This window comes from Papaver somniferum, chromosome 11 (genome assembly GCF_003573695.1).
Source record: "Papaver somniferum cultivar HN1 chromosome 11, ASM357369v1, whole genome shotgun sequence".
Taxonomy (NCBI): Eukaryota; Viridiplantae; Streptophyta; class Magnoliopsida; order Ranunculales; family Papaveraceae; genus Papaver; species Papaver somniferum.
This window is the reverse complement of record NC_039368.1, coordinates 99,861,008-99,884,804: the sequence shown is the minus strand read 5'-3', so window position 1 is coordinate 99,884,804 and position 23,797 is coordinate 99,861,008. Positions and strand designations below refer to the sequence as shown.

The 23,797-nt window shown below is 39.6% G+C and overlaps 1 pseudogene; it reads left to right on the top strand.

Moving 5' to 3' along the window:
* Positions 1-20,186, top strand: part of LOC113324821 — a 149,875-nt pseudogene extending 129,689 nt beyond the window's left edge.
* Positions 20,187-23,797: the final 3,611 nt, after the last annotated feature.

Below are 23,797 nucleotides of genomic sequence, written 5' to 3'. Positions count from 1 at the left end.
GTCAATATTGTAGATTCAGTGAATTATTGACCAATATTTGAGTGACTGAGCAAACGTTGCTCAATTCTGCAAATCACTGAATATTGAGAATTTGACGAGTAACTGAGCAAGTATTGCTCAATTCGACAAATTACTGATGAATTACTGAATATTGTTAGTTGGATCAATATTCGGGCAATTAAGCAAGTATTGCTCGATTCGGCGAATTATTTATCGGTGACGTGACATAATAAAATATTAATTAAAATATTGGTAGATTACCGAATATTATATAATTAATTATATGTTGATTGCTGGATCAACATAATTTAATTTTTGAACTTGCTCAGAATGTTGATTTCATGAGCGTTTGTTCGAAACCCTAATTTTTGACCAATCCTTCATCGGTTGGCAAATTGCTGAAACATTGATCATGAGTGAAGAGGGACTGACCACATGGGATGATGGGAATCCATGTGGTGTCCAGTGCTCATGTGAGCACGCACTAGGATTCTTGAGAGTTGGTGAAAGAATGATGATTAAATGCCGGTTTCATCATTTTCTGGAATATTATCGGGTTCAGCATTAGGTGATAAAGCCTAGGTATGAGAGATGGGGGACCGACCAAGAGGCCATGGGACCGGCTCTTAGTGGTCACGTGACCAAGTGTTGGTTGTTTGAAGAATCGTCCAGTTGGTTGGAGAGAATTTGGGCCCAGTATGAACAATTGAGCAAATTATGTCAGAATTATGAAAACATGTGGGACCGGCTTTGTGCAAACCCTAGGAATGACTCTGGTCGGTCATGAAGGCATGCACGTGTTTCCATGGTGTCCGTGTCTCCATACTGAGAGTTTCAGTATTTTCTGATGCGCGTTCGAGCAACATTGTGAATTTTCATAAGAGTTTCATTGTGGCTGAAACTCTTGATTTTTGTAAGAATGAGCATGTATGCTCAATTCATAAATATTTTAAAAATATTAAAATAAAAGCGTTTTAATATTAAAAATTTCCGTGAGAGGCTAGCCAGTCGTGTGACCATGTTGGCTTTTGGTTTTTCGTGATTTGAGCAATATATGAGAAGATATGAAGAAATCATGAATTTTGCTCAAACCCAGGAGTTTCATGAATTGAGGAAAATAATAATTATGAAAAGTTAGGTTTTTCAAGGTGTGGGACCGGCCACGGCTTGGGCAGGGCCGGTCGGCTAGGTTTGCCCGGTCCAGCACACCTTTCCCTATTTTATAATATTATTCTTCATGAATCCTTGAAGTTATGGATAATCCATGAGTTTTTGTCGAAACAAGGGAGTTTCATGAGTTGAGGGAAATAATAATTATGAAAAGTTAGGGTTTGCAAGGTGTGGGACCGGTCACGGTTTGGACATGGCCGGTCGGCTATGTTGCCCGGTCCCGCACACCTTTCCCTAATTTTATATTATTTTCCATGAGTTCATCAAAATATGGAGAAACCGTGAGTTTTGCTCAAACAAGGAAAGTTGCTGGGATGAGGGAGTTTTCATGAGTTCATGAAAATGATAAAATAAGAAAAATAATAGGAGCGACATGGGACTGGCCGCGGCTAGGACACGGCCGGCCGGCCGGTGGGCCCATCCCAAGGGTGCCTCTCCATTATTTTATTATTATTATTTGTTTATCTCTCCTGTTTTGTGTAGGATTCCTCGTTTTTTCATATTTTTTGATGCTCGTTCGTGCATCCGTGTGCTCAGCCGTGCATCATTTTCGAGTACACTTGCATCATTTTTGTGGGCCTTACTCAGTGGTGGTCTAGACACCCAATTGTTGAGTATTTATTACTAATTTATGAAATTCAGAAGAGAATGATTCATGAAATTGAGTAATAAAAGTGAGTAGTTTTTTATTATCAATTCATAGGATCAGCCGTGGATTCGACCATGAATTCAGAATAATAAAATAGGTACTACCATTCCATGGGATCGTGGATTCGACCATGAAATCAAAGTAATAAGTGGTGATATTACCATTTCATGAGACCATCCGTGGGTTCGACCATGAAATAGGAGTAATATCTATTACCATTTCATGAGATCAGCCGTGGATTCGATCATGAAATCGGAGTAATACATTTATCTATTACCATTTCGATCATGAAATAGGAGTAACGAGATAAGATAGATTATCTTCTAGGAATTCAGTGGTGAATGTCACGGTAGAATTTAATCTCTTGCGTATAGTCAGTGAAACAACAAGTGTTGCCGAAGTCCTGAAGATGTTATTGCTCTCAATCTTACGGAGAACCGCCTGGGTCTATACACGATCTCTACATAGTCAGGGAACAGTGAGTGTCACCAACGTCCTGAAGGCGTTATTGCTCTCAATCTTACGGAGAACCGCCTAGGTCTATACACGATCTCTCTACATAGTCAGGGAACAGTGAGTGTCACCGACGTGGTGAAGGCGTTATTGCTCTCAATCTTATGGAGAACCGCCCAATCGGTTTTCTATGTAGAGGGGGATCTCTCTCATGTAGTCAGGGAACAGTGAGTATCACCGACGTCCTGAAGGCGTTATTGCTCTCAATCTTACGAAGAAACGCCCAATTATGTTATTCTACATAGAGGGCACGACGAAATGTCAGGGATCGAACGCTCAGATAGTGGAGGCTTTTCGAAAACATATTCATCATGGCTTCGTAAAATATGAATCGTTGCATGTCTGAAAGCCGTGTCAAAACATGCCTCATGATTTTACGGTTTTGTCCTTTATTGAAAATCCACCATCTACACTTCTTCATCCGAACTCGGAATGACCTCATTCTTTTTGTATTCTTTTTATCTTTCAATTCTTTTCAAGATGATGATGAGAAATCCTTAATTTGAATGAGTTAAGATCAGTCTTTGGGTCGTCTCTTGATAATGTGTGCTTTGCTCCTTTTCGTCGCATTTCTTCCACTTCTCTTGGACTTTGGCACTTAGATACTGGGAATACTTCTCTTTTTAGATCTTTTCAGCACTTTGCAGCTCCTTTTTGGATGATTCACCTGTTGGAGACAAATAAGAGAAAACCAAAGTAATAATACGAAAATATGCAAGAATAATAGCTAAAGCAAGTATGGAATTGACACTAAAATCATATGAATTATGCACTTATCAAATTCCCCCATACTTAGCTTTTGCTAGTCCTCGAGCAAACTAAATAAAACTAATCCTAAATACAACAACTCCATGTCGTGAGGATACGGTTACTCTTAGCATGAATAAAATTCCTTTAAATCCCTAGGTGTCCCTAGTGGACGAGTTATAGTCTCGTGAGGGCTTACAAGAGGTATACCCATAAAACCTACTCCAATTTCTCGCCTTGGAAGAATTTCTAAGGATAGACACAAAGTAGTAAGCCAAATAATTAGCTAGCTTATGTTCTTTAGCCACAAACATCCCACATACATTCCAATCATCACACATAAGTAATTACTTAAGTGTGACATTCAACCTGATTGAAAAACTCCACTAAGATAGTCATCGTACTTGTTGCAACATTTGCCACAACACTCGCATACTGAAATCACATGGATAGTTAAGAAAATGGAAATAGAAAAGTGAAGTGTGCAAATGTTAATTAAAGTGAAAGATGTTACCCACAATACTTGTATGAATGTCGTCAAAGGATATTTATTTATAGAGCAATAGTTGAGAAAATCACCCATTTAACTCGACCACATTATTAGATACTCTAAGCGCATGTTCCTTTTCAGCAAGTACATGATAGTTGTCTTGGATCCTGCGTTCCACGCTTGCTTAGGCGACAGAGACAGGGATAACGTTTCACACATACTGTTATCCAAGTGTCAAGAACCTCATCAATAGTCATTTTTGACTTGCTATATAATGATATGGTACTTGTTTTCATCGACTATGATTAGTCCGTAATTCCGGACCTATCATTTATTATTGTCGATAAATGAAGAGGAGCCTTATATATATACATATATATATATATATATTTTCCGACTCACTCTTTATGAGAGTAAGACAATTGTCTTATGGGGCTTTAAAATACTCAACCAATGATTACCTTGCTACAACATCCACGGTAGTATCAGGATCCCACCAAATTACTTTAGAGAAACATGTAACTGCAAAAATAAAAAGAAAGTGATCCAGTATTGATTAATTGCGAGGATGACTCTTTCAAATGACTACCATAGCTTAGTTTGGCATTCAATTATGAACGTATATGTTTAAGGATTGAAATAAATGGAACTTCATCTATAGCCGAGAGAACTGTTTGAACCTTAAAAGGTTTAGAGTGTCATCTTAAGTAGCTAATAATTAACTACAAAAGATGAAGTCTCAAGAATGCAAGTAATCCCCACACTTAAACTCAACAATGTCCTCAATGTTCAAAATCGAAAATTCTGATTTCTGACGTAACAACAAATTAAACTCGAAAACTGTACAAATGGGTAGGGAACTAGGAAAAACATCCTAAATGAAAGTTGTTCGCCTATGTCTTTTCTATAAGTTGTCAAAAGGGCACAGTGTTTCAAAAACGGTCTGACTTTTATGGCCTCCGGACTGACTGACATGCAATCTGAAAAAGTTTTGTAAAAATACCGAAACTCAAATGTCCAGGCCTATCGCTCCAACTTAACAGACTCCAAATTCAGATTTTATTTTTTTTAAAAGAAAGGTATCTCTGTTCTATTTAAAATTTGCGGTCAACGACTCAAATTGGACTCTGTATGAAGTCTCGAGAGTTGTTTTCGTGATAAGTGCGCAGTTAGAATTTTTCTGACGAAAATAGTTTCGCCACAACTTTCATCATAGATACAGAACTTTGTAAAGCCTAAGATGGGAATGCAAGATATTATATGCAAAACTAAGAAAATTAAAAAAAAGGGTAGAGATACAAAAACGATGGGTTGCCTCCCATTTAGCGCTTGGTTTAACGTCGTCAGCCCGACGTTATTGTTATCGTCCGTACACCAACAATCTGAAAATTTGGTAATCCTTCCAAATAACAATCTGCAGTTCAAATAATAGCTTCACAAAAACATTAGCACAAAATATATATATTGAAGCTATAAATTTATTGAAGTTTCCCCCATTCCTTTCTACACTCGGAAGTGGATAGAGAACATAGAATTCGAGAACTTCAAAAGGTTCCTCAGCTTGGTGAACCTGCACAATACTCGAATTAAACACATCAAGTGGTGGATACTTAGAAGCAAAATAATTCTTAAGAATATTATAGCACATATACCCAAACCTAAGTGAGGTAGCTCCTTAAAAATCAGGTTAACGACTCTTTCAGAAACTATTTCAATTGGGATAGGAGAATCAAAAGATATAGAATCATGCAAAGGATTAGACAAACCTTTCACAATCTCTTGTATTACGGGATCCTCATCATTCTTAAAGAATTGTAATGAATTATTTATCTCGTTTGTATCGTGGTCCTCTATCAAACTATTTAGCCATTCTTCGTCAGTTTCTGCGTTGATCGGAACCTCAGCATCATTATAATCCTTGGCAAGCTCAATTGGGTCTTCCACGACTTTAATCAATTTGGTTTCATTCTCAATCTCTTCATCAACACTCTCATCATCCGAATTGGAATCATGTCCTAAAACGTCTAGTTCATTGATGCAACTCCTAATTTCTTCGTTTGAGTACGTTACACCGTTTATAACAATAAATATGTCATACCCAATCTCCTCCTTTTTGAATAGGCGATGTGACTACTCGTTTTCCCGTAGTCTACGTAATGTATACAGCTATGAGGATATGATGTTAAGTAGTATCGATACCTCTGTTGAACTGACAATGCTAAGTAATAAAATATGTGCAGGATCACAATAATAACGAAGAACACAAATATAATGTAAAAGCTTCTAAGTTATCATGAGACACAAGAGATTACGTGGTTCGACATTTGTCTACGTCCACGGGGTAATGAGTAATTGTTTTGTATTAAGTTGTGGTGGTTACAAATATCTTAAATGCTTCCCAAAGTAATAAAGAGAACTCAAGTTGAAGTAAATACTTAAGTTCTAAACATTAAAGAGGTATAAACTTAATACTAGATCTTCTCTCCTAGATATTGAATGCCTTTAGTTTGTTGGTGAGGCTTGGTATTTATAGCCTTTTCTGCTCCAGGTATATCTTTGCTGCCTCTGGGTCCATCGTCTGCTGATATACCTTTCGTACCAATGGTACCTTTGTCCACCGCGTACCTTCTCCATTCGTATTCCTCCACCTCAGATGGCCCACGTTCCTTCGGGAACTACCCAACCTTAGTACAGGTTGTACCTTCATTCACCGGCAACTTCTGCCAATCGGGTTCTGCCACGCCTTCTCTCTCCACGTGCCTTGGGTCATGCTTGTAGATAAGAGATTTGTGCATTTAATGCTGATTAGATGCATCATCTACCTCTGTCCCTTCGCCAGCTGCCTCTTTGTAGACTAGGCTTTTCTCTTCTCATCTTAACCGTCTAGGCCTTCTTTTTTGGGGGAAGATAAAGTAGATCTGCGGAGGTATCCTTTGCTACTCAGGTTCCTCTGCACAGCGAAGGCTACACAGTTAAGTTCATATGCGGATACTAAGATTGTGACACGTGCTCCGCAGAATATTGGTATTCACAGTTTTCCCCTTTTCTTTCATATTCTACTGTTTGGTAGATGTGGAAAAAAACTTCCGTTACGCCGCCATTTCTGCACATACCGATTGGGTGGTCCCTACATGCCCTTTCATGCAATAACTTCCCCTTGAATTTTGGGACATCCAAATTTTTGGATTCTCCATCCGCCTATAAGAAGGGAACAAAGAAAAGGAATTTTTATTAATTCCCTTTCCTCTCCTTCTTCGAACTGTTGCTCTCCATCTCTTTCATTGAGATTCTTCTTCTGTGGCTAACTGCTCCTCCTTCCCTTTGATTCTTCAAGTGCTTTGGCTTCAGAGTTGACCGTACAAGTAAGTGATACTCGTTTTTAGTTTCGATTTTCCTCAGCTTGGCCTTGTTGTCTCCTTCTTTGACCAGGGGATTTGCTGATGTTGATGTTATACTTGCATATGAGAATATTTGTTCTTTTTTACTTGCTCGTACTGTATGGGAACTTGGGTTTGTTCCGTTTTGATCTTTGACGATGATTTCTCCATGATCGTCCCTTGCCTGCAATCTTGCTTTTCGTGATGTATGATATTCATTTTTGCCTTATGGTGTGATCAAACTGTTCCCTTTGGTTGGTTTAGTGAAACCCATGCCCAAAGTATTTCGATTTTTCCCCTTTCTGCTTTTGGAATGAACTGTGATTTTCTTCTGCCATCGTTAATGGAGATGTTCTTCCTGCTGATGCTAGTCATTATGAGGCTCCCAAAGAAACCTACACATAAAGGTCCGAAGATATCCTCGTCGACTGATCCTCCTCCGCGAATGGATCATCCTGATGCTACGCCATCCCCTCAGCCTGAAGACTCTGAGGTGCCTGTTGGTGCTGAGGTGGCTACGGTTCCCGAGAAAGCTGCGGACCCTTATGTCGAAGAATTTGTTATCGAGGATATACCACCTCCTCCTCATGAACTGCAAAGGCTGACACTTCGTGACAAGGACAACTATTCCCATCTGTCTTTGGATGAGATTGCTAAGTCTTTTCGTCTTCACAAGTTTAAGATTTCCTTTGTCAACGTCCCTGATGTTATCACCGAGTCTCCTATTCGAGATTTTCCTTATGATAATAATAATCTTCTGATTAGTGTTGGCCAATTGGCCGCAGGTATGCTCCTTCCTTTGTTTAGTAGAAAGGATTCTTTCTATTACGACGTCTTGTCTACCAGGGATGACCCGGAAAATAAGATTCGGGTTCGAGGAGTTATGCAGTATACTGGAAATTACTGGCGTGCCCTTCGTGAGAGTTTGTATCGCAGCAAGGAAAAAACTACTTTGAATTCCTATGACCCCTTTGCTGAAGGGAGATCTAAGCAGGAGGTTATACCCCTGCTAACTTCAATGCTACATACGCCGATGTTATTCAGAAAAGTAACCTTCTTCCTTGGAGTGTTGGACCTCGTCGTATTCATGTTACTGCTTGGAAAATTAGGGAAGGCAATACCTGATAGACACATTTTTGTGTCCGATTTTCTCGATTTTATATATTGTTAGGGCTCATTTTTTTACTTATTATGGTGTTTTATTTATTTGTAGGTATTTTTGGCTAATAAACATTTTTGGAAAAAATTGGCTCGAAAAGTTGTTGGAAAGCACCCGGAGGACATTTGATATTCGGACTCTCACTTTGGATAAGGGGTAACCTAATTACTAAGGGTCATCCCATTTCCAGGCAGTTGTTAATCGCACCCTTACTCTGGATAAGGGGCAACCATCTTCAACATTAAAAAAAAGGATTTTGGCGGGAAAAAAGTGTAGTTAAAGAGCAGTTTTGGCAATCGTGATTTGGAGGAGTTTGAGGTCGATTAAACCTCTGATTTTCATAGGATAGACTCCTTATGGGTCTAGGAATCTGATATGGGTGTTTAAATCGATTAGATTGGGCTCAATCGACGATTTTTTCTCACAATAAGAAAATATGGAAAGTCACGTGTGTGACCTGTTTTAGGGAATTTTAGAGAGATTAAAATGCTGTAAACCTTCCCAAAGATTTGTATCTATCTAAGGAAGAGTTTAGAATAAAAAGGAAAGCTCAGAAACGCGTAGAAATCCTAAAACAAGAAATTGTCGCAACTTGGCCGTGAAGAGAAGGAAAGAGATTTTGGAAGATTTGGGAGAGATTTAATCGGTATTTTTGATATAAATAGATGTATTGGGTCATATAGAAGAGGTGTCGAGAGTTCTGGAACCTAAGGAGAGCCAGAGAAGAAGAAATCAGAGCTTTACCAAACTCTGTTTCTGCTGCTGCTGCTGTTGAAGAAGAACAGCTGAAGAACATTGACCCTCGGTAGACAGTCGCAGAAAAGTGTCACTGTTTAACAGCTGAAGAACATTAAGCTGTTCAGGGAAATCTTATTTCAGGGCAGTCTTAAATCAGCGACAAAGCAACAGTTTTTCTGTAACAGTTCCATTGTAACAGCTGTTTTGCAACACCAATACACTGTTGCAAACAGTCTGTGTTACTAATTTTCACTCTTTTAATCATCTTTTGAGCAACAAACACATATTTTGAGATCATGATTAATATGAGGAGATAAACCACATTGCTGAGGCGATAGAGGAAGCTATTTTTCCAACAAAAAAGTGGTATATTTTATTTTATCTTTTTATTTGCAATAATTATATGATTATTTGCCTTGAACTATTATTGAATATGATTTTTATTTGAGTGATTGTGATCTATTTTGATGGAGTATGCTTAGTTTGAATACTTTTGATACTTCATACTTGGTATTTACAATTATTACTTTTGAAAATCTACTTGTTGCAATATTTTATAATCAAATTAAACAAGAAAATTGCATAAATATAAGTATGGGTTTAATCACTTTGAACTTGGAAAATAGTGGAATCTTAGCCTCAGTGTTTCTTTTAGTATTGATATCATCTTTGATTGAGTTTGCTATAATTTTTAGTGAGTTTTCTATTTTAATATTAGGATTTAAGTTTAATCAATATCCTTCACAAGTCTGAGAATCGAACCACTTTTACCACTATCTACAAATCACATCAATTTTTGGCGCCGCCGACACGGACTTGTTTTTAGGGTTTTAGATTATTTTTTTTTGTTTGTTTTTATTATTTTTGTCTTTTTTTATGTTTTTGGGTATTTATCTTGTGCCTACAGTTTCAGGATCATAAAGAAAATTGAGCCAAGGAGTTTGGTGATTTCATAAAGACTTGGAGCTAAAGATTAAAGCAAAAAGAACAGAAAAGAAGAAAATTTTTATTTATTTTTTTTATTTTTTTAGACAATTTTAGTTTAGGGTTCGTTTATTTTATTTAAAAAAAAAATTGTATTAGGGTTTATTATTTTTGTAATTTTTCTTTATTTTTTTGGACTTTTGGACTTTGGGACATTATTTTTTTATTACCCTACGGAAGGGTACTTTAAATATAAACTGTTTGCAGAGAAGAAGGACAATTACGATATTGTCTCTGCACCTTGGGTTCGTACACTAGACATCGGAGTCAGTGGCCCGAGTCGACTACAACCGATTCATCCCCCGTCTGGAACTGGAGGTAAGATTTTAAACACTCGCGAATCCCCTGTCAGCGAGTTACTGGACTCCTTCGTATGCATATATGTTGAGGACTGAATACGGACATTTATTTTTCTAGTAAAGGGAAAGGCCTGGCCATACAAGATAATGGTTCGGATTTCATCACCGTTCTCTTCTTGCCCGCTTTAGGAACACGTAACCTACGCGAACCTAAGCCTAAACTTTTGACTAGAACGAGACCGATAGGGTAACGAGCTTAACAGGAAAGTCATTCGAAAAATATTGGTTACTCTTTTAAGCATACTTCGAAGTTCATGACGGTTTCTGTAAGTTGAATGCGTGACTGCGCCGCTTTGTAATACCGGTGAGGCCTTGGGTATCAAAGCTCCACCGAGATTCCCTCGCCTCTATTCAACTTACGTTAACTCGGATTGATTCCAGAGGGGTTTGCTTAAATTGTAACGAATTCCCGTTCGAAGGATTAGAAGTTGGTCTAAAAACAACCTAAGTGGAGCCATCATGCTTTTTGTTTGCTAGAAATCAATAAGTTTGATTTGGTTGAGTCGGCCTTGATATGTGTTTGCTTACCCTTCCAATTTAGAAAATTTTATTGTATGCCTGAACGTAAAAGATACGCACTAGGTAGATTTATTAAAGAGAAACCTAGTAGTTCGAAGCGTCTCGATTACCTTAATCTAGAAAGTCTGGCTTTTGAAGAGTCTGTTTTTGAACGTTCTTTGACTGAGGAGAGAATCCCTGTTGCTCCGATAGCGCCAGAAATGGCAACTTTGAAAGATTTGTTGAATCCAACTAGGACTACCCGTCCTTCGTGTATTAAGTTGGCTGAAACGGAGGCACCCTATGAACTGAAACCTGGGACCTTACAGATGCTCCCAATATTTTTAGGGAAAGAAAATGAAAACCCTTATTACCATGTTAGGGATTTTAAGGAAATTCATAGTACTCTAAGAATTAGAGGCTTAGATGATGATGCTTTGAAACTTAGGTTATTCCCATTTTCCCTGAAAGATAAGGCCAAGTCGTGGTTGTATAGTTTGGACTCCGAGTCAATTGAGACATATGAACAACTTACATCTTCCTTTTTCAATAAGTTTTTCCCTAGGCACAAAACATCGTCTATTAGGACGCAAATATGCACATTTTCACAACAAGAGGGAGAATCTTTATCTAGGTATTTGGAAAGGTTCAATGATTTATTATCCCAGTGTCCTCATCATGGTTTAGAAAAGGTTAGGCTAGTTCAGATCCTTTATGAGGGTTTAGATTATTCCACAACGACCATGGTTGAGTCCCTATGCACTGGTGGATTTGAAAACCAAACTGTTGATGCGGCGATGGAATTTTTTAATGAAATCGCCGAAAAACCCAGCAATGGAAAAATAGTAGGGCACCCCAGAAAACGTTCTTTTAAGTAGAGGAAACGTTAATAGGGTAGAAGGAGGCTATGAATCAGATGCCAAAATTGCTGCTATAGCAAAAAGGTTAGAAGCCTTAGAAGGGCCAGACTAGTGGTAGAGTGGAGCCTTTTTGGGAAGGCCAGAATATTGAAGAGCAGGCCAATGCTCTTTATAATAACACTAGATTTGATAAAGTCAAAAGATTGACCCATATTCAGAAACCTATAATCCTGGTTGGAGAAACCATCCGAACCTTTCGTAGTCTAAGGGCCAAAGTCAAGGTCAGTTTAGTAATTCTAATGCTCCCCCAGGTTTTGGCTATACTAAGAATCCTTCAGGACTAGCTCAGTTTCAGAATCAGTCAGATAAGAAAATCTTAAGTTTAGAGGAATCTCTCGCCTTGTTAACTCAGCAAACTGCAAAATTCCAGTTATCCGTAGAACAGAGTCTACAAGCTAGTAACAGGATAGGACAAGAAAATAGTCAGGCTATTTCCGAGTTAAAAACCCAGGTTGGTCTGATAAGTGATTCTTTGAGAGAAAAAGGATAAGTTTCCTAGTCAAACACAACCAACCCTAGAGGAGTTCATGAATTAGGTGCAAACCATCGAATCAATTGAATGCTTGTTAGAACACTTAGAAGTTGTTGTAGGAGTTGTAGACAAGACGGTAACCATGCCCGATAGTGAACATAATGTAGTTCACCCCTCAGGATCTCACCTCTCAGGACAGTAGCTGAAGAGACTGATAAAGTTTCTGATGATGTGAATTCGGTTCCTGAAAGGTCTGATTTTAGGCCTAGAGCCCCATTTCCTCAGCTATTAGTACCAACAAAGAAGGAATCGAACTTTAATGAGTGGAGGTTTTTAAGCAAGTTACCATAAACCTTCCCTTATTAGATGCAATTAGGCAAATTCCTGCTTATGCCAAGTTCCTTAAGGATATGTGTACGCGAAAGCGAAAACTTAGCGTCCATAAGAAAGCCTTTTTAGCTAGTCACGTAAGTTCAATCATTCAGAACACCACAACTCCAAAGTACAAAGACCCAGGTTCTCCTACCATTGCTTGCACAATAGGTAACTTCCGGGTAGAAAAAGCTTTACTTGACTTAGGAGCCAGTGTGAACTTACTGCCATTCCATGTATACTTACAGCTAGGACTTGGTGAAATGAAACCTACTCAGATGACACTGCAGTTAGCTGATAGGTCTGTTAAAATCCCTCGAGGTGTTATCGAGGATGTTCTTATTGAGGTCGACAAGTTTATTTATCCAGTGGATTTCGTGGTCCTAGATACCCAACCTGTCCCTGACCCAGAGAACCAGATACCTGTGATTTTAGGTCGCCCATTTTTAGCTACGTCTAATGCGATCATTAACTGTCGAAATGGTGTGATGAGTTTATCTTTTGGTAATATGACTATGGAGATGAACATTTTTAATGTCAGTAAGCAACCTCATGAGCTAGATGACACATGTGTTGAGGAGGTGAACATGATAGAAGCCTTAGTTCAGGAGTCATTACCAAACATCTTGTCTGAAGACCCATTAGAAAGTTGTCTATCCCATTTTGGTTTAGATTTTGACGACGATAGCACTATTGAACAGGTGAATGCTCTATTAGATTCTACCCCTGTGTTAGACACTGATATGATGGAAAGCTAGGTTCGAACCGTTACCAGTTTCTGAGACTACCCTAATTCCTTCTTTAGAAGAGCCCCCAAAGTTGGACCTTAAACCACTACCCGATACTCTAAAGTATGTGTTTTTAGGCCCATCTGAGACTTTACCTGTGATTGTAGCTTCCAATTTGGATAGTGATCAGGAAAGTAGGCTAGTAAATGTACTTCAAGACAATAAGGAAGCTTTAGGGTGGACTATAGCAGACATTAAGGGTATAAGTCCTACTGTGTGTATGCATCAGATTCATTTAGAGGAAGACTCCAAACCTTCTAGGGAGATGCAACGTCGACTGAACCCTAACATGAAAGAGGTAGTTCGAAAAGAGGTGCTTAAGTTGTTAGATGCGGGTATTATTTACCCAATTTCAGACAGTAAGTGGGTCAGCCCTGTTCAGGTTGTCCCCAAGAAATCAGGTATCACTGTAGTCCAGAATGATAATAATGAATTAATCCCAACCCGAGTGACCACGGGATGGCTGTGTGTATTGACTATAGGAAATTGAACAAGGTCACAAGGAAGGATCACTTTCCCCTTCCTTTTATCGACCAAATGCTAGAGCGATTAGCTGGACATAGTCACTATTGCTTCTTAGATGGCTACTCCGGTTATAATCAGATCGTTATTGCCCCAGAAGACCAAGAGAAAACCACTTTTACCTGTCCCTTTGGTACCTTTGCGTATAGACGCATGCCTTTCGGGCTATGTAATGCCCCTGCAACTTTTCAGCGTTGTATGATGAGCATATTTTCTGATATGGTAGAACGGTTCTTAGAGGTCTTTATGGATGATTTTTCAGTGTTTGGTTCATCTTTCGATGAGTGCTTGCATCATTTGACATTAGTGTTGACTAGGTGTAAGGAAAAAAATTTAGTGCTTAATTGGGAAAAATGCCATTTCATGGTTAAATCAGGAATTGTATTAGGGCACATCGTCTCTTCAAAGGGTATAGAGGTAGACAAAGCCAAAGTTGACCTTATTAAGACTTTACAGGTCCCAAAAACCGTAAAAGATATTAGGTCATTCCTAGGGCATGCAGGTTTTTACCGTCGATTCATTAAGGATTTTAGCTTGATTTCTAGACCTCTTTGCAATTTGCTTGCAAAAGATGTTAAGTTTGTCTTTGATGATGCTTGTTTAGAGGCTTTTGAGAAGCTTAAAACTTTACTCACTACTGCCCCGATAGTCCAGGCACCTAACTGGAACCTACCCTTTGAGATTATGTGTGATTCTTCAGATTATGCTATAGGCGTCGTTTTAGGACAACGAGAAAACAAATTACTTCATGTGATTTATTATGCTAAAAACTCTGAATGATGCCCAAATGAACTACACAACTACCGAGAAGGAACTTTTAGCCATCGTGTTTGCCTTGGATAAGTTTAGGTCCTACCTATTAGGTTCTAAGATCATAATCTATACAGATCATGCTGCTTTGAAATACCTTTTATCTAAGAAGGATACCAAACCTAGATTGATTAGATGGATCCTATTGTTACAGGAATTTTCCCCAGACATTAGAGACAAAAAGGGTGCAGAAAATGTAGTAGCAGATCACTTGTCTAGGCTAGTTGTTAGTTCCCCTAGTGATTCCCTTCCTATAAGGGATAGCTTTCCTGATGAACAATTGTTCTCTGTTTCCCAATCACCTTGGTATGCAAATATAGTGAATTATCTTGTTACTGGTCGAACCCCTCAACATTGGGGTAAGCAAGATCGTTCTAGGTTTTTAGCCGAGGTTAAGCATTTCTTTTGGGACGATCCTTATCTGTTTAAGTATTGTCCGGACCAGATTATTAGGAGATGTGTATCTGAGAGTGACCAGTCTAGTATTATCTCCTTTTGTCATGAACATGCATGTGGGGGTCATTTTAGTGCTAAGAAGACTGCTGCTAAGATTTTGCAGTGTGGATTTTACTGGCCTTCGTTGTTTAAAGATTCCCATAGTCATTGTGTTTCTTGTGAGCGTTGCCAGAAGTTAGGAACCATTTCCCGTAGAAATATGATGCCTTTGAACCCTATTTTAGTGATTGAGGTCTTTGATGTGTGGGGCATTGATTTTATGGGTCCATTTCCTATTTCGTTTGGTTATCTTTACATACTTGTCGCTGTAGACTATGTGTCTAAGTGGGTTGAGGCGGTTCCGTGTAGAACGAATGACCACAGGGTCGTAGTCCAGTTTTTGAAAGAGAATATACTTACACGTTTTGGTACGCCGCGAGCTATAATTAGTGATGGAGGTTCACACTTTTGTAATAGACCGTTTTCTCTTTTAATGAAACAATACGGTATTACCCATAAAGTAGCAACCCCATATCACCCTCAGACTAGTGGTCAGGTAGAGGTTTCCAATAGGGAAATTAAACGTATTCTAGAGAAAACAGTTAATCCAAATAGGAAAAGACTGGTCGTCGAGGCTTACTGATGCCTTATGGGCTTACCGTACTGCGTTTAAGACACCCATTGGAATGTCACCTTATCGTTTAGTGTTTGGCAAGGCATGTCACCTGCCTGTTGAGTTAGAGCATCGAGCCTATTGGGCTATTAAGAACTTAAACTTTTCACTTGACAAGGCAGGAGCTCAAAGAAAGCTCCAGCTCAATGAGTTGGACGAGATTCGTAGAGATGCATACGATAGTGCTAAGGAGTATAAGAACAAAATGAAACTTGTGCATGATAGGAATATTTTACGAAAGTCATTTTCTCCAGGTCAAAAAGTTCTTCTGTATGACACTCGTTGTTCGCCCCGGGAAGTTGCGCTCTCGGTGGACCGGTCCTTTTGTGGTCCGTACTGTTTTTCCTCATGGCGCTGTTGAGATTGAGACACCAGATGGTAGTAGTTCTTCGAAGGTTAACGGTCAGCGATTGAAGCCCTTTTTAGAGCCTTTTCCTACAGGTGATGTTGAGGAGGTCCCTCTGGAGGACCCTGTTTACCTTGATTGACCATCGAGGCGATTTTGTATGTTGTATAATATTTTTGTAGGTTTTTGGTTACACTTCACCCAGGTACTATCTTTCCGACTTCTCTCTTACTATTTCTCATGTTACTTATATTTTTGGTACTGTTCTTTGATTAGAAACATTGAGGACAATGTTAGATTTAAGTTTGGGGGTGGGGTAGAACTTTTTGTTACCTTTTCGTTGCAATAAATAAACTCCAGAGCCTAGAAATTTATCCCTATTAAGGATGGCACTAACCAATCTAAGTGGATGGAAGCATTTTGGTTGTAGGAGTTGAGGAACCAATCTGACTAGATGGCAACATCTAAAGAGTCTATTCATAAAAGCACAGAGCTCAGGTGTTAGAAATAACATGATAGTTTCACCATATCTCGTTGAGTCCTTTTCACTTCTGTTTTTATTTTGTTTTGTTTTTAAACTATGTTTCTCTAAGTGATTAGGTGGGGCTCACGATTCAAGTTGTTACCAATGCTAGGGTGAATTAGAGTGATTGAGATAAAAAAAAAAAAAAAAAAAAAAAAAAAAGAGACCAGACCATCAGACCAACTGGAATAAATTCAATAAAGTCGACCACTGGAACCCTTGTATATGCCAGTTGTGTTGACCTAGAGTTAGGATTATCAATCACTGGTTCCCTTGTATATGCCAGTGTGTTGATATTAGTCAGACTAGTATCTCAGTCCATTAGGATAGGTTCATTTTGGCGGAGGCCTTCAGACAGATATGAGAAACACCGTTCACCTAGTAAACATCAAAACCATCTATGTTTTTCTATATCCATCTTCTTGATCTATCCATGTGATTAGTTTTGACTCCGGATATTGATGTCCATAGTGCGACTATCTGAGTAGAGCTCTGTCACTTCATATGAATTTTAGTATGCTTGAGTGCAAACTCGTGTACAACAATTGGAATTTCGCATCAGGGTACTTCCTCCTGTAGTCAATAAGTATGCCAACCAAGGAGATTCTTTAGTGCCTTCCAAGGTTCTGTGTAGATAGCTAGGGTCTGGAGTAAAAGGTTTTGTGGGTATACCTCTGGTAAGCCCTCCGGAGACAACACTCCGCCACTAGGGACACCTAGGGGTTTAAAGGCTTATTGCATACGCTAAATGCAATCGACGATGCCTGCGACAGTGAGTTAGGATTTTATTTCTATTTTATTTTTGCTCGAGGACTAGCAAATAATAGGTTTGGGGGTATTTGATAGACACATTTTTGTGTCCGATTTGTCTCGATTCTATATATTGTTAGGGCTCATTTTTGTACTTATTATGGTGTTTTATTTATTTGTAGGTATTTTTGGCTAATAAACATTTTTGGAAAAAATTGGCTCGAAAAGTTGTCGGAAAGCACCCGGAGGACATTTGCTATTCGGACTCTCACTTTGGATAAGGGGTAACCTAATTACTAAGGGGCATCCCATTTCCAGGCAGTTGCTAATCGCACCCCTACTCTGGATAAGGGGCAACCATCTTCAACATTCAAAAAAGGTTTTGGCGGGAAAAAGTGCAGTTAAAGACAGTTTTGGCAATCGTGATTTGGAGGAGTTTGAGGTCGATTAAACCTCTGATTTTCATAGGATAGACTCCTTATGGGTCTAGGAATCTGATATGGGTGTTTAAATCGATTAGACTGGGCTCAATCGACGGATTTTTCTCACAAAAAAATATGGAAAGTCACGTGTGTGACCTGTTTTAGGGAATTTTAGAGAGATTAAAACGCTGTAAACCTTCCCAAAGATTTGTATCTATCTAAGGAAGAGTTAGAATAAAAAGGAAAGCTCAGAAACGCGTAGAAATCCTAAAACAAGAAATTCGCAACTTGGCCGTGAAGAGAAGGAAAGAGATTTTGGAAGATTTGGGAGAGATTTAATCGGTATTTTTGATATAAATAGATGTCTTGGGTCATATAGAAGAGGTGTCGAGAGTTTGGGAACCTAAGAAGAGCCAGAGAAGAAGAAATCAGAGCTTTACCAAACTCTGTTTCTGATGATGCTGCTGTTGAAGAAGAAGAACAGCTGAAGAACATTGACCCTCGGTAGACAGTCGCAGAAAAGTGTCACTGTTTAACACCTGAAGAACATTAAGCTGTTCAGGGCAGTCTTATTTTAGGGTAGTCTTAAATCAGCGACAAAGCAACAGTTTTTCTGTAACAGTTCCATTATAACAGCTGTTTTGCAACACCAATACACTGTTGCAAACAGTCTGTGTTATTAATTTTCACTCTTTTAATCATCTTTTGAGCAACAAACACATATTTTGAGATCATGATTAATATGAGGAGCTAAACCACATTGCTTAGGAGATAGAGGAAGCTATTTTTCCAACAAAAAAGTGGTATATTCTATTTTTTCTTTTTATTTGCAATAATTATATGATTATTTGCCTTGAACTATTATTGAATATGATTTTTATTTGAGTGATTGTGATCTGTTTTGATGGATTATGCTTAGTTTTAATACTTTTGATGCTTCATACTTGGTATTTACAATTATTACTTTTGAAAATCTACTTGTTGCAATATTTTAGAATCAAATTAAACAAGAAAATTGCATAAATATAAGTATTGGTTTAATCACTTTGAACTTGGAAAATAGTGGAATCTTAGCCTCAGTGTTTCTTTTAGTATTAATATCATCTTTGATTGAGTTTGCTATAATTTTTAGTGAGTTTTCTATTTTAATATTAGGATTTAAGTCTAATTAATATCCTTCACAAGTCTGATAATCGAACCACTTTTACCACTATCTACAACTTCGCTTGCTGGAAGAGATTGATAAGACTGGTTTGACTACCATCCCTTATTCCGATAGGATGCCTTTGCCGAAGTATGACTGCATCCGTCTTGATCATGATGATCATTGAGCTCGTACTCCTCTTCATGTGGTTGGTCCTTGGGCTTATGGTTTCACCACTGCAGATCCCTTTGTCCCTCGTTCAGCTCGTTCTTTGCCCGAGAAGTATGATGGGTATCGGCCTTGGATTTTTAATCCTGCTGCTTCTCATGAGGTACCTTTGCTTTTTAATATCTTCGTCTGCTTTGATATCTTTGTCTGCTTTGATATCTTTGTTTGCTTTGCTGTCTTTGTCTTCTTTGATACCTTTGTCTGATTTTCTGGTGGTTTTCTTTTGCAGTCTTCCCCTGCTTCTTCTGCCGGGACTGCTCCAGGCTCTGCTGGTAACTCTGTGGCCACAAGGACTAGGAAGAGAAAGTCTTTGGTTGAAACACCTGCGGAGGTAAGGATCATTTTCATACCTTTGTGCTTGTAAGTTCCTTAGTGCCTTGCCCTGATTCTTAGCTGACGCATGTGTTCCCTTACAGTCTTCCCAGAGGAAGGGTAAGTTGAAGACTGTTATTGATCTTGATGCTTTGGATGAGGATCCTAAGGCTGCTGGCGAGGTACCGGGTGACGAAGACATGGAGGATATCGAGGATACTGGCCTCAGCCCTCATTTGGATGATATTGAGGAGGATTTTTCCAAAGATAACCCTAGTCCCGTCCGAGCTTCCTCGGTTGAGGGTGAAAACCTTCTTGTTGGTACCGGTGCTCGGTCGGTCGAACCTGTTAGTGTCCAAGCCCCTGCTCCTACACTGTCTTTGAAGATGCCTTCGTTTTCAGCTCCTAGCAAATCTTTGCCCACTATTTCTTCCACTGCTGGAGATGCTGTTATGGCTTCTAAGAGTCTCTCCTCGTCTCCTTCTACCTCCCTTAAATCAAGTGGTTCGTTTGCTAAGGTTGTTACCGCCACGGTGAAGGCTGGTAGCTCGGATTCGCAGCCGAAGAAAAAGGTTGTGATTTCACTAGCTAGCTTCTCCTTCAATGTTGCTCCTGCTTTACTAGGGAGTGCTCAGTCTGTCTCTACTGCCCCCGTTAGCAAAGCTATAGGACCCCCACCTTCGTCATCAGACTGGACCATACTGGGTAATCTTCCTTCTGCCGGTGACATGAATTTGGGCGGTTCTCAAGCTCTTCTTTCTGTTCCTAGCTCATCCACCATGTAGTCTCTTCGTCGTGGTGAAGGTTCAGCAGTCATACCCCATGTTCGTGCTCAAACGAACGAGGGAGTTTTCGCTGAATCTAGCCAAGGTAAGCTGTCGGAGAGCTTGAGCTTAGGTAGTTATGATGATGCTATTCTTGAAGCCATTCTGCGGGACTTCAAGGGTCCTTTTTGTGTTGGAGTTGATCATCATCATCATGGTAGTTCTTTCGAGATAACATCGCAGCTGGACGTGTTATATGCCCAGTATCGTGCAGCTAAAGACTTATTTTTTGACCCTGATTGTCTTCGCTCTAGTCAGAGCTTTGGTGAGATCCTCAGAGGTAGCATCCAAGAGATGGAGGCTTTCATGGATACCTACGCCAATTTCCTCCCTCGTCTTTCATCATTCTCAGTAAGTGATCCTCACCTTATTGATTTTCTTCTTAATTTGATCCCCTAACCGCTCCTACATTCCTTCGTTTGCATCTTTGTAAGCAGATCGATGTTGGATACACCTTATTCAAGGTTTATAGAGATAAGTGTACTCATCTGAGTGCCATCTTGGAACGTGCTCGTCAAGAATATGCGCTTGCTATTGCACAACAGCCTTCTTTAAGTGATGATGCTTCTGTTGCTAAGATATCTTAGTTGGAGGATGATCTGAGGAAGACTCAGAGGTCTCTGGAAGCTTTTTTAATGTCTCTCAAGAGAGCTAATAATGCTGCCAAGGTTGCTGAGGATGGTCGCAAAACTGCTGATACTTCCTTAGCCGCTGAGTCCTCTAAAGCCATAGGTTTGTTTCTTCTTCTCCTTAGATTTTTATTTATTTTAGGTTGCATAGTCCTAAGACAACCTTCGCCTGCCATCCGGTGGCTCTAGTGAACTTAGATATCTCCAAGATCAAGTGGTCAAGTTAACCTCCGACATTTGGTATTATCAAAAGAAGTCTGATAGGCTGATGAACGTAACTATCCATAATGAGGCCCAACTTTCCCTTGAGTCTTTCCATAACGCAAATTTAGTGAAGCAGATGGATTTGCTTCGCAAGGAGTGTGACGAAGCCCTTAGCTGGAAGGAGAGTCTCATTTTAAGGCAAAAGGAGGATATTGCCTTAGTCGAGAAACGTCTCTCAGCCCAAGAAATTATTCGCAAGAAATATCATGCCGATTTTGAAGATGCTTGTGCTTCCTTGGCTAAGGTTACTGCGGAGCGTAATGTCTTAACTTCTGAGGTCTGTTCTCTTAAGAACAAACTTGTTGATGCCAGCTCCGTACCTTCTTCCATGTCTCATGCATCCTTAGTAAAAAGGTTTGAAGAGTTAGAGAGTGTGTACTAAGTTTTATCCTCTGAGAATTCCTCGCTCTGGATAGATGTTAATGATCTCCGGACGGAGAGGGATACCCTTGTGGAAGATCTTGATGCGGCTGAGGTGGATCTTGCTGAGGCTCATCATAGTTTAGAAGAATCTTTTAGCCATGTCGGAGGTAGCTTATGATAATTATTTTTCCATAGAATCCTTTGTGTCTTCAACTGCTTTTTCTTGTTGTTGATACCCTTCGTATCCGCAAGTCTCCAGGAGCAGTTGGTGGGTGCAAATTCCAAGATTAGCCGCCTTGAGGGTCAGATATCTGCGCTGGAAATATCTCACTAGTTTGATGTTGCTGCTAAGTTTAAAGCTGAGGCATTTCAGCGATCTAATGATCAGCTTAGTGCTCAGATCTGGGAGCTCCATCAGAAGTCGGTTTCGGATCTAGAGGCTCAAACTTCTGAGATGAAGGTGCAGTTCGAGCGTTCTGCCATTGACTATATTAATGATGCTTTTAAGGAGGCTGAGCTTCAAGCTGAGTGAGTTGTTTTCCCTCGTCTTCCTTACCCATGATCATGTTGTGCTGACTTTCTTTTCAATTGGACTTCTTTGTTGTATTATGCCCCTAGCTGAGGGACCTTTGTTGTCTCCTTCCCTTGAAACAACTCTTTGTTATGTTCTGAACCTTCGTAATCTGCAGCTTTTGAGACATGTTAGTCGTATTTTGGTAACATTATTATGGTACCTTTATTATTATATGAGTAAATGTAGACGTGTTGTGTCTAATTTTTTGCACATTCGAGTCATCACAAGGTGCTAAGGTATGTTTAACCTTTGGTGGAACACTCATCATCCTACCCAAGTATCCTTTGGCCAAAAGGTACCGTGGTGGCGAGGGCTCCTACGTGGGTAATAATTTTCCTGTAACCCTACACGTTCAGCGCGATGGCTGCTTTACTTAGACAAGGTATCTCTCTTTGTGGGATATATTGCTTATTATTTGCCTTTTAGTGGGATTCATTTGCCCTTAGGATCCGATATTGACATATGCGCAGTTATGTCGTGCCTTGCCTCATCGTCAATTCTGACGGAGGGTGTCTATTCTAACCTAGTTTGTATTTAATCAACATGTACTTTTTTTTAGCAAAAAGTTAATTTCATTGATTTAGGTTTATAATACCTTTGATCAGGGATAGAACATGGTGGTCCATTGCTCCTTTCCTTCTTCTCCTGAGTGATAACCATTCAGTTACGGGTAGTACTTATTTAGGTATATTGCATTCCAAGGGTGTTGCAATACTTCTCCTTTGAGGTTCTTTAGGTAGTATGAACCCCTCCCGGAAATATCATGTATGATGTAAGGTCCGTCCCATGTCATAGCTAATTTTCCCCACTCTTTGTTCCTTTGATATGGTGGTATTTGACGTAGTACGTACTCTTCAACCACAAAATTTCTAGGAATTACCCGTTTGTTGTATTCACGAGCCAGCCTTCGTTGGTAGTTCACCATCCTTTGGGAATCCACTTCCCGCCTCTCTTCAAGTTCATCAAGCTTTTCTAGCATAAGATCCGTTGTCAGGTTCTTTTCCCATGCCTCTGTTTTCGTTGTTGGCAGTATTATCTCCGTTGGGATGACTGCTTCGGCTCCGTAGGTTAACAAAAACGGAATTTATCCCATGGCCGTCCTTCTCGTAGTACGGTAGGCCCATAGGACATTGTGCAGCTGCTCGCACCATATTTTCTTGTATGACCCCAGCTTGTTTTTTAAGTTCATTGCTATCGTCTTGTTAGTGGCCTCCACTTGTCCATTGCTCTTAGGATATATTGGAGCAGACTTGTTTTTATGAATGTTGAAGGCGTTAAATAGCATGTCTATGTTCTTTCCTTCCAACTGTTTGCCATTGTCAGAGACTATGGCCGCTGGTATCCCGAACCTGCAGATGATTTGCTCAAACAAGAATTTAAAGACATTCGTGTCCCTAATTCTTGCCAAAGCCCTTGCTTCCACCCATTTGGTGAAATAGTCCGTAGCTACTATAAGATATCTTCTTTTCGATGTCCCCTCTATCAAGGGTCCAACAATGTCAACTCCCCATTTGGCGAGTGGCCGTGGGCTGATGACCGAGTTAAGCTCCGTTGCTGGTGCTTTAATCTTTCTGGAAAAGTGTTGGCATCTTTCGCAACGCCTTGCTACGTTCTTTGCATCTTCGTCCATGCTTAGCCAATAGTATCCTTGCATTTTGGCTTTGATTGCCAGAGACCTTTTTCCGCTGTGATTTCCAGCTTCTCCGCTGTGTATATCATGTAGTATTCTTCTACCTTCGATT